Source organism: Lemur catta, chromosome 14 (assembly GCF_020740605.2).
Source record: "Lemur catta isolate mLemCat1 chromosome 14, mLemCat1.pri, whole genome shotgun sequence".
Classification (NCBI taxonomy): Eukaryota; Metazoa; Chordata; class Mammalia; order Primates; family Lemuridae; genus Lemur; species Lemur catta.
Window position 1 is genome coordinate 68527573 of NC_059141.1, and position 12134 is coordinate 68539706.

A 12134-nucleotide genomic window follows, 5' to 3' on the forward strand; every position below is an offset into this window, starting at 1 on the left:
CCACAGAGACAGGAAGTAGATTAGTGGTGGCTGGAACTGGGGCAGGTGGGGCAGGGGAGGAGTGGGAATTGGACTATCTATTGATGTATGTGTGATTTCTTTCTGGAGTGTTGAAGATGTTCTAAAATCAGATATGCACAACTCTGTGAATATCATGGTATGTGAAGTATATTTTAATGAAACTCTGAAAGAGAAAAGAAAATTTGAATTAAGACTCAAGTTTCAAGATAGCATTAAGTTAAAATACCTAGGAATAAACTTGAGAAATATGAAGATTTATATGTTAAACTTGAAGGAAATCTTGAAGTAGTAAAACACCACTGAAGAAACAAAAAAGAAGTCTTGAACCAGTGGGAAGACATCTCATGATATTGGACATGAAGAGCCAAAAACATGTAAATGGAAATTCTTTTTAACTTACTTCATAAATTTAATATAACTGGAATGAAAATATCATTAGACCTTTTTTTTAACTAGACAAACTTGGTCCTTAAGTATACACTGGGAAGTAAAAACAAAACAAAAACAAGAATGCCCAGTAAAACTCTGAGGAAGAAAAGTAATGATAAGATAGCAATGCCATCAGTTATTAATATGTTTTATAACACCTCAATAACTAGAATAGTGTGGTATTGATTTCATTGATAGACCAATGGGGTAGATTTTTAAATCTAGTAATACATTCAAATATATGGAGCAAATAAGTGTGCAAAGGTGGCACCTTGAACAGCGGAGGAAAGATGGCTTTTTGATAAATAATGTGGTGACAACTTGGTAGCCATCTTGAAAAAAATTAGTGCATCTATACTTGACCCTTTAAACCAGGATAAATTCCAAAGAAATCAAAGGTTATAATATTAAAAATTGAACATAAGAATGTCCAGGAGAAAGCATTATAAGATCATTTTTTTAAACTTTGAAGTAGGGGAAGTCTTTTTTTATAATGCTCAAAATTTAAAATCCATGAAAGAAAAGATTGATAAGTGTGACCATCAAACATTGTAAGCAATATCAAAAGGCAAATGGTAATCTGGAGGGAAACATTGTATCTCATATCAAACAAAGAGCAAATTTACCTAACATGCAAGGAGCTCTAGGGATTGTCATAGATAAAACCAGTAATTCAACTTTTGAAAAATGTGTAAAGATGTGAAATAGGAAGTCTATTAAAAATGTAAAAAACTCTGAAAAGATGTTCAATCTTACTTATATCGAGAGCAATGCAAATTAAAGCTACACTAAGAACTATTTTTCATCTATCAGCTTGACAAAATCTTTTAAAAATCTGGAGTTTTTTGTTTGAGACTAGGATATAACAGGTACTTTTACAACATCGTTGGCTGCAGTACAAATTGGTCCACTCCTATGGAGAGGAATTTAACTATCAGAAATTACAAATTCAGATGTCCTTTGAGTCACGATTCCCATTCTGGGTATTGATGGTACGGAGATCCTTCGCATGTGTGAGATGCCGTGGGTTACCCCCCGCAGTGCTGTCTGCAGCAGAGGTGCGTCCGGGAACCACTTAAGGCCTGCAGCACAGGCCTTACAGAGTGCTAGGTAGGAGCAGCTTAGGCGGTTGGAAGGAAAGGTTGAGAATGCTTCAGAAGGCAGGAAAGAATAAAAGGGTAAAGACCACAAACATAAGTAAAAGATATAGAGGGCAGCTATAGGAGTGCTAAAACCCAGAGAAGAGGGGGAAATGGAGACCCATGAGAAAAGGGGAAGAGAGAGAGAAAAAGAAATATTTGAATAAAGACAAAGGTGAATTTGCCAAAAATAAAGAGTGACTTCAGATGGGGGCCTGAAGTGCCTAACAGAAAGGAGGAAGGCAGCCCACACTCATTACAGTGCGGCTGAGGAACGCAGGAGGCAACAAGGAGATCGTAAATGTTTCCAGAGAGCTCTCGCAAAGAAGAATCATACTGGCATCAAACTTCTCAAACACAACATTGGGAGCAACATAACAATTGAGAAATATTTTAAAGTATTGAAGAAAAAAAACCTTTGAAACTGGAACTTTCATCTCCACCCAATTTTTTAAATTAAATCCTGTGTACACTTAAAATATGTTCTGGAATACTGTGTCTCAGGTTTGCTGTGCAAAGACCAACAAAGACTCACACTGAAAATACTTTTGGAGAAAGTACAGAAACAAGAAGAGGTACAAATTTAGAAAGATGATACAGGAGATATGAATAATAAATGTCCTCAAACAGATCAGCAAATATTATCCTTGTCTGGTAGAGGATAGAGGAATAGAGGGAGGGAGGGAGGAAAACAGCCTACCCTAAGGCCAAAAAAAAAAAGAAAGAAAAGAAGAAAACAAATGCATGGCAACTAAGAACCAATATTTTAAACAATATCAATATGACAGGGACTGAGGGAGCAGGAAAGAGGACTGAAGGTATTGTGAACATGAAAAGCATTTATATTGTTAGGAGAAAGATGTATATGTTAACATGCTTAAGAAATTTAAAAAGGCAAATAAACATGTTTGGATATTAAACTAAGGCAATTGTTATATAAACATAAATAGTTATAAGATTTAAACCAATGAAAGAAAATAATATATTCAATGGAAAAAGTAAATGTAAACATGAAATAAGTTGGCAGGAATAATCACTAATTTGAGTAACTACAAAATATAAATGGGTTAAATCCAACAATTAAAAGGCTGACAGAATTGATTAAAGCAAAAACAGAATCCAACAATCTGTGGCCTCCAGGAGAAACTTTTAAAATAAAGAGACAGAAGAATTGAAACTAAAATGTTGGAAATAGACATTCCATGAAAGTATAAACAATCAATCAAAATCTCTGGTGGAACAATAGTAATGCCTATATTGCGGACGACCTGAGGTTCCGTCAATTACAACATATTATTTTATGTATAACTAAGAAAGGAAAAAATCTCTACCCATTAAACAATGATACAATGTTTTCTTACTACTTAGAATTTTTATTTTACATGTATTAAAATAACTCTTTTAGACCTATTTAGATGTAGATTTTTATCACATATCACGCCTAATACATAAAACCAAAACTTTTTCACATCAGAGTATAACTCTTCTGAATCACATTTTCACTCAGTTGCCCAAGCCTTTAAGCACTCTAAAATATCCTCTCCATGATCATATTAAATAGAATTTGGATGAAACATTGTTTCAGAGTGCCCCACTGTTGTCTCCCGGATTTTTCTTCCAAGACATCAGCCGCATTTGGCAAGTCAATGCTAGTGTTTTTATGATCTTACCAGAATTTGCAACCAGTAGAAGATTTTAAGACAACAAACAGACATTGTGCTCTTTCTTTAAATAAATCTTAAATGGTTTGTTGATGGACTCATGAAGGGGTCATACTCCAGCCCTGTCTCATGGAATAACAACCAACTCAATCGCTTTTTAGTGAATGTGTTCTTTAGCTGACCAGACAATCAAAACAAGTACACGTGGTTAATTACTCTGGTCTCCCAGACATCTTGAAATATTAGTCAAGTCCACTAATGTAGTATAAAATAAGCAGCCCAGCTAATAAAGTGTATTGCAAGAATGCAAGGAAGTTTCAACATTATAAAATCTATCAATGTAATTGAACACTTAATAAATTGAAGGAAAAATATGATGTGATTATTTCAGTTGATGAAGAAAGGCATTTTGATAAAGTTCAACATTTAGGAATTTTTAAAAAAACTTTTAAAACTATAAGTTTAATGAAATTTTCATTAACTTGGTAAAAATTATATACTAAAATCCTGCAGCAAACATCACACTTATTGGAGAAATTTTGGATACATTATCACTAATAAGATAAGGGTAAAGGTCATGTTCTAGGCGGTTTGGTAAGGAGAGTGAAGTACATGTGTTAAGGCCGGGCGCGGTGGCTCACGCCTGTAATCCTAGCCCTCCGGGAGGCCGAGGCAGGTGGATTGCTCGAGGTCAGGAGTTCGAGGCCAGCTTGAGCGGGACCCCGTCTCTGCTAAAAATAGAAATAAAAATTATCTGGACAACTAAAAATATATATAGAAAAAATGAGCCGGGCATGGTGGCGCATGCCTGTGGTCCCAGCTACTCGGGAGGCTGAGGCAGGAGGATCGCTTGAGCCCAGGAGTTTGAGGTTGCTGTGAGCTAGGCTGACGCCACGGCACTCTAGCCCGGGCAACAAAATGAGACTCTGTCTCACAAAAAAAAAAAAAAAAAGTACATGCGTTGGAAGGGAAGATATCAAGCTATCATTTGCCAACAATACATTCATATACCCAGAAAACAAACAGAATCATCAAACAAAAGAACTACTGAGAACATTAAGAAAGTTGTCAGGATTAAGATCAACCTATAAAAATCAACAGCATTCTCTGCATATATACACACACCAGTTTGGAAATTTCTTAAAAACTTTATCAAAAGGCAAGATGATCTGAAAAATGGAAGAAGAGTTCAAGCTCTTAGATAATATTATTTTTTAATATTCTAAGCTTCAAATTCAATATAACCCCTATAAAAATCAATTATATTTTTTGGGCAACTGGACAAACAATGTAAAATTTATATGAAAAAATAAAGGGATGTGAATAAGTCAACCTTAAAAAGGAAGAGCAACGAAAGGTCATTTGTTTTAGGACGTAGATATTAAGACATGCTACAAAACACATTTAAAACAAACAAAAAGGGCAGCGTGGTATTGATGCAGGAGCATACAAATAGACAAAGGGACAAAATAGAGACCCAAGACAGACCTACGTGTTAAATATATATGGGAGCTCAAACAATTTCAGTTTCGTAGAGGGTGTTGGGAAAATTGGCTCACTCTTCGGAAATGATAAAATTGAATGTCTATATAACACGATCTGCAAAAATGAATCTAAATGGGTAAAAGATAAAGTCTATAATGCTAAACTCTGAAAGCAACAAAATAAACTATAAAGGAATACTTTTATGACCTAAGGATGAAAAAGGAATCCTTAAACAGAATCTCAAATCACAAACCATAGGCAAAAGTTGATGAATTTATGCTCATCAAAATGGCGGATTTCATTAAGGAGAAATAGATAGAAAAATATCAATAGTAGGAGACTTTAACATACAAAATAGATCAAGTGAACAAAAACAGAATATACAAACAACTTAATTGATAAGGTAAAGCCTCCAGACATATACTGAATATTACATCTTGGTAATGGAGACCATAGCTTCTTCTCAAGTACATGTGGAATGTTCCTAGCTGCTGATCACATGGTACTTCACAAGGAGAGCATCAGTAAGTTCCACGGTGTGAAAATATCATAACCAACATTTTTATCACTTTGCGATAAAACTTGGAAATGAACAGCAAATTTTTTTTTTCTTTTTTTTTTTGAGACAGAGTCTCACTTTGTTGCCCAGGCTAGAGTGAGTGCCGTGGTGTCAGCCTAGCTCACAGCAACCTCAAACTCCTGGGCTTAAGTGATCCTCCTGCCTCAGCCTCCTGAGTAGCTGGGACTACAGGCGCAAGCCACCATGCTCAGCTAATTTTTTGTTTCTATTTCTAGTTGACTGGCTATTTTTTTTTTCTATTTTTAGTAGAGACGGGGTCTCGCTCTTGCTCAGCTTGGTCTCGAACTCCTGACCTCAAGTGCTCTTCCTGCCTCGGCCTCCCAGAGTGTTAGGATTATAGGCACGAGCCATGGTGCCTGGCCAACAGCAAATTTTTAAGAAAATCTTCCCTCTGAAAATTTGCAAATCTTTTATTAAACTACTCTTGGATCAAAGTAAAAATACAAGAAAATAACATAGAATATAAAAAATAAAGATATAGAAATGCTTCGTTTAATACATTGTAAGAGGAAAATTCATAATATGAGAGAATAAAAATTAGTGAACAAATTTTAGCTTAAAAACCTTTAAAAAAAGTCAATCAAAAGAAGCATATACTAAAGCAATAAAATAAAAGCAAAAATTAATGAGATTGAGAACAGGAAAATAACGGGGCTAATTAATAAATTGAAATTCTGATTATTTAGTAAATATTTTAAAAAACAGGTAAAGGTACAAGAAATAAATAAAATGGGAAATAGCAAGGTGAAAAAAATTACTGAAATGGAAGAATTTTAAAGATTACGGGTTACTTGCAAATAAATTTGAAAACACATTAACTTATGAAACTATTTTGTTTGCATTGTAGAGTTGAGCAAATGAGTAAATCTATTACTCTTTTGGAGAGAAGAAAATAAAAGTGGGGCCAGGAGAAGAATCTTGCAGTATTGGATTAGAATTGGAGGTAACAGCATAAACTGCTTTAAAAAGCAAACAAACAAAAAACCTACATAACTCCTCCCTCTGTTCTAAAAGGGCCCAGAAGCGGATGCTCCAGGAGCAATGAGAGTGACGGGGGCCTGAACCTGGGTTTCCAAATGACACGTGTCCACTAACCCGAACCAAGCTTCTTGGGAAAAGGGCTGAACCCAAGACCAGGGCAGGAAAAGTGCGCTCTGATAGCTGATTTTAGATGTCAACTTGACTGGCCCAAGGGATGCCCAGATCGCTGGTAAAACATTATTTCTGGATGTGTCTGTGCGGGTGTCTCGAGAAGAGATTGGCACGTGAATTGCTGGACTACCATGGTTGGGCGTCACCCGGTCTGTTGATGACCCGACAGAACAAAAGCAGCATATTTTCCCTCTGGCTGCCTCAGCAGGGACATCCACCTTCTCCTCCCGTGAACACCGGAGCCTCTGGTTCTCAGGCCTTGGACTGAATCACAGCGCGGGGTTTTCTGGTCCCTGCTCGTGGATGGCAAGTCGTGGGACTTCTCGGCCTCCGTGATCACACGGTGCTCTCTGCTCCATCAGGGCCAGCGGCCGCGTGGGGTCAGAGAGGGCTGCTGTGTCTTAGGAGGGGGCTCTGCCCCAGGGTGGCTTTGCCTCTGGGGTGATTCTCCAGAAAAGCTCCCACAAAGGCCTGGGGCCTCCTGACCCCACACGTGCCACTCTTTCTTTGTCATGGCAAGTAGATGTGACTAACAGTGACCACTCTGTCTATGGATCTCTGTACCCCAAGGTCTCTGTGCCCTATTCTGGGATAGGCTGCCCATCTGCAAATGCCCTCTTAGGAGTCCCTTGTTGGAAGTTGTGTTTGCTTTCGTAAAAGACCTAGGAGGAAACTGCCCATTAGTGTCTTGTATAAGGCAAAGAGAAGATTACAATTGGATGTCAGCTCAGTAATGCAGTGAAGGAATGCAAATATTTGTCTCCCATGGGACGGTCACTTGGCTAGCCCTCTAAAGGTCTTGTCACCTTGTAGGTGACATCCAGTATGTTGCGGGTGAGACCAATGATTTCAATTACTGATTGCTGTGTAACAAACCATTCCAAAAATCTAGTGGTTTAAGACAATTTATTCTTTCTCATGATTCTGTGGGTGGGAGTTTGGGCAGGGCTTGGCTGGGCAGCTCTTCTGTTCCCCCTTATGGCATGAACTGTGTCCAGCTGTGGCTGAGCTGGGCTGGAAGGTCCAAGAAGCCTCCACTCATGAGTCCAGCACTGCAGTGCTCCCCCACATGGTCTCTCACCATGGATAACTTGGGGTTCTTTACAACATGGCCGTCTCAGAATGGCTGGACTCCTTGCATTGCCTGGATTGCAGAATAGAAGAGGCTAACAGTTCTCTTAAGACCTGAGATTGTAAACCCTAGGACATTACTTCTGGCGTATTCTGTCAGTCCAGGCAAGTCCTAAAGCCTGCTCAGATAGAAGGGGAAGGGCAATAGATTTTATCTCTCGGTGGATGATGCGGCATGCACATATAGTAGGGAAGAAATTCATGGTGGCTATCTTGGGAGGTTATCCTCCTCCACAAGTTTGACTGTCTGTCCCACTTACCAAGTGAGCTAGCTCAACACCAGGTCTGGTGTCCGGAAACAGGACTGTTTGGACACTTCAAGAATCCTACTGTGGGCCGGGCGCAGTGGCTCACGCCTGTAATCCTAGCACTCTGGGAGGCCGAGGCAGGTGGATCGCTCGAGGTCAGGAGTTCGAGACCAGCCTGAGCGAGACTCTGTCTCTACTAAAAATAAAAAAAGTAAATAAAAATTATCTGGACAACTAAAAATCTATATAGAAAAAATTAGCCGGGCATGGTGGCGCATGCCTGTAGTCCCAGCTACTTGGGAGGCTGAGGCAGGAGGATCACTTAAGCCCAGGAGTTTGAGGTTGCTGTGAGCTAGGTTGACACCACGACACTCACTCTAGCCCAGGCAACAAAGTGAGACTTTGTCTCAAAAAAAAAAAAAAAAAAAAAAAGAATCCTGTGATGGCTAACTTTATGTGTCAACTTGACTGGGCTACAAGATGCCCAGATATTTGGTTAAACATTATTCTAGGTTGGTTTGTGAGGATGTTTCTGGGTAAGACCAACATCTGAATCAGTAGACTGACTAAAGCAGATTGCCCTCCCTAATGTGGGTGGGCCCAGGTGGGCCCCACCCAATCCACTGGGAACCTGAATAGAACAAAAGGCTGAGTAAGAAACAGATTTCCCTCTGCCTATCTTCAAGCTGAGACTTCAGTCTTCTCCTGCCTTTGGACTTAGACTTGGACAAGATCCTACACCTCCAGCTCTCCTGGGTCTGGATTTCTCTGCCAACAATTCTTCATAATAAATTTCTCTCTATTTCTCTGGAGAACCCTAATACACCTGCCTTCAGACAAAAGGCTGGAAACAGTGTGCGTAGTACCTGGTCAAATAATTTTAAAAATCCATTTTATTAATTTTTTGAGGAGACAAAGTATGAACATGGTACAAGATTCAAAAGTTAAAGTTAAGTTCCTCCAACCCTTCTCTCCCAGTCATCCTGTTTTCTTCCCCTGTTAAAGAGACAATATTAACAGTCTCTTATATGTCCTTCCAAAATGTTGTTTTGTGTTTTACCCTAATGATAACTGTACCCACAGTTCTGCGCCTTGAGTTTTTCCTTTAGTAACATATCTTAGAGATCTTTCCATATCCATTCATATAAAGACACCTCACTTTTTAATGGTCACTCACGGTTAAGTAGATTTATCACTATTTATTTAACCCATGTCTTATTTTTGGGGCTGTAGATTGTTTTCATTTTTGCTATTGGAAACCATATTGCAATGCACGTCCTCACTGGGACCAGTTCATAAATGAGCAAATCTGTCTTTGGACAAATAAGTAGAATTGCTGGGTATCTGCACTGTTAACTTGGAAAGGGTTACAAACTGCTGGCTGCACGGTCCCACCAGCGTGCCCACGCTGCAGTGAGGGGCGGGAGTGTGGCTCCCCACCGCCTCACCGAACACCAGCCACTCTCAGAATTTTTAACTTGGAACATGGTATCTTACTGTGTCGTTTTCTTATCATGAGTGAGGTAGAGCTTCCTTTATATATGCTTAAGATCCAAACGGGATTTCCTGTCTATCAAGTTTTCTTATATATGCAATGAAAAAAAGTAACTATGTGTATTTGATAATCTATGATATGTATTACATTTTTTCCAGTTTGTCATTTTTCTTGTAAATTGTAATGAACAAGGAATAAAGAGGAAATGAAACGCTTTGACTGCTCTTGTCTCTCAGTAAACTAAAATTTTCATTTGCTGTGATTAAAAAACAAAACAAAACAAGCAGCTCCTTGCTCTGAGGAGCGGAGTGCCTCCCTCCGCCCAGCAGGTCCCACAGTCACGGACGACAGCCACCTGGCCGCCCATGTCTCACCAAGGGCCCGTGTGTCCCCTCCCCTTACAGAACAATGTCTTCTTTTGCCTTGGTCTTGGAAGGTGTTGGCTCCAGGAGGAATATGTGTATGTTGGAGAGAAGGGAGGACATATTTAAAACATTGAAAAGGAATTTAGTTAAGATAATTTTTGCCTTTGTCCCTGCCACAGTCTCTTTTATCATTCTCAGTGAAACAGAGGACAGCATTGTAAAGTCGTGGACCCCGAGATGGGGACCGCATGGCAGCATTCCGTGCCCTCCCAGCGCAGGGCAGGCGTGCAGACAGCGGGCAGGCGGCTCGAGGAAAGAAAACATCTGCTGGCCATGTATATTTTGTTTCCCATCTGGTGGAAGGTTGTCTGATCAGGACCGTTCAGAACCAGTGACGGCTCACGGGGAAAAGTCTCGTGTCCCCTGTGTTCCAGCCAAGCGCGTTCCCAGCCAGGGCCCAGGGACAGGGCCGCTCATGGCCAGGGGCCAGTTCCTTCCACCTCCAGCTTCCAGGCCCTGGCGCCCCTCCTTCACTCTTCCTATCTATGGGGACATCTGTTTGCTCCCAAACGCAATGGCTCTTTGCAATGGTCTTCTCCATGCAGGAGGCGCCTGCGCGTTGGTGCGGAGCCCGCATGGTGCCGGGTGCAACCCAGGCTGGGGTGGGAGGAACTCTCAGGACCTCTGGGGATCACGACGCCTACAGCCCAGGGTCTATGGTTGCTTGTTACTCAAGGAAGCTGTGAGTCTGCATCTCTGGTCTGTCTTGTCCCCCTTTTCTGTCACTAATTAAAGAAACACAGTGAGGAGAAACCTTCCAACGCTGACTGCCGACCTCAAAAAAGGAAATGAATTCTTGGGAAAGGAGCTTGAATGGGGCCTGGCAGAGGCACAGGTCGTCACAACCAGACTGCCCGGCCCCACCACATCCCCCTAAGTAAGGGGCTATCTCCCCCCTTTGGGCTGGAAAGTGGCTCTGGCTGAGTGAGGCAAAGCAGAGTCCGCAGTAACAACAGAAGACCAAGCTGAGGCGCGTGGGTCCCAGCTCCAGGTCCTGGGCGTTGGGTGGCAGATTTATGGAGATCTGCTGTTATGGAGGGCAGAAAGGATCCTGTGCCAGGGTCTGAGCCTGGGCTGCAGCCCCCAGGCCCCTCCCTGCACCGCCCTCCTGCCCACCTCCTCCTCTGCCACTGTCCTTTGCCGACTGTCCCCTCCATCCCACAGTAGCGCCACCGCTGCTGAGCGTGCTGGGCACCGGCCCCCCAGGGAGACTCTGCAGGCCACGCCTTTCACACGGACACAGGGGCGGGGCCCACCTGGCTGCTGCTCTGATGCAGCTGTTGGCCAGAGTCCTGGGGTCACCCAGGCCGTGTGGCCCAGAGTGAGGAGGGCTGCTGCTGCCGAATGAGCTGTTCTCACTGCTCAGAAAGGCCGGGGGTTCTGCTAAATCCTGGGAAGACTCAAGCAGAAAACCGCACCAGAGCCAAGCAGCTAAGTGAACACACGCATCCAACTTAAAAACCAGACAGCAGTGAGGACAGCTAGACTCTTTAGTAAAGATCATTGTAGTGATGAAGTATGAAAATCACAAGACGCACAACTAGAGAAAAGGCTAATGCACATTTTGGGATTTTTTGAAACAGGAAGAAGGGAGATGAGGTGGGAAGAGGGAAGACTAACAGGTTATGTTCTTGTTTCATTTGTGTTGGCCTCTGAGTCTGTGGGGCCACGTGTGAGGCCTCTCCTCGGTGCACGTGCCACGCGTGTGTGGGAGGCCAGGCAGCTCCGTGTAAAACAACGTGGAACCAGGCAGACTGGAGGGCCACCTCCCAGCCGGCTGGCCCTGTGGCCTCTGCACACACTGTTCCTTCCTTGGCTGCCTCCTGCCCACGGTTGGCATCTCAGACTGCAGTCTGGAAGCCCTGCCCTGCACCCACCCCGCCTCCGGGTTATCAGGGCCCCTCCCAGCTGCCACGCGCCCTCCCCAGGCGGCACAGGACACGCTGTGCTGCAGCTGCTCCCATATACACCTTTTGATGAAACAAAATGCAAAATATACACATGGAAGAATCTATGCAAAGTAAAAGTGCTGCCCAAATAACAATGGTGCGGTGAACACCTTTGTACTCACATCCAGTTTGAGAAGGGAAGGGAGTATTCCCAGTAGCTCGGAATATACCCCCACAGCCCCTGTCAGAGACAGCTATCCTGCCCGTGGCGGCAAACATCCCTGCTCTTTGTTAGTATGTCTAATGAACTTGTATTGTTGCAACTATATGACTTGTGTTCTTTTGTGATGTTCTCTCTCCATGAAGTTTTTTGGACTTATCCATATTGCTACATTGTATTAGTCCATTTTGCTCTGCTATAGAGGAAATGCCTGAGGCTGGACAATGTAGAAAGAAACGAGGCTTATTCTCCTGGTTGC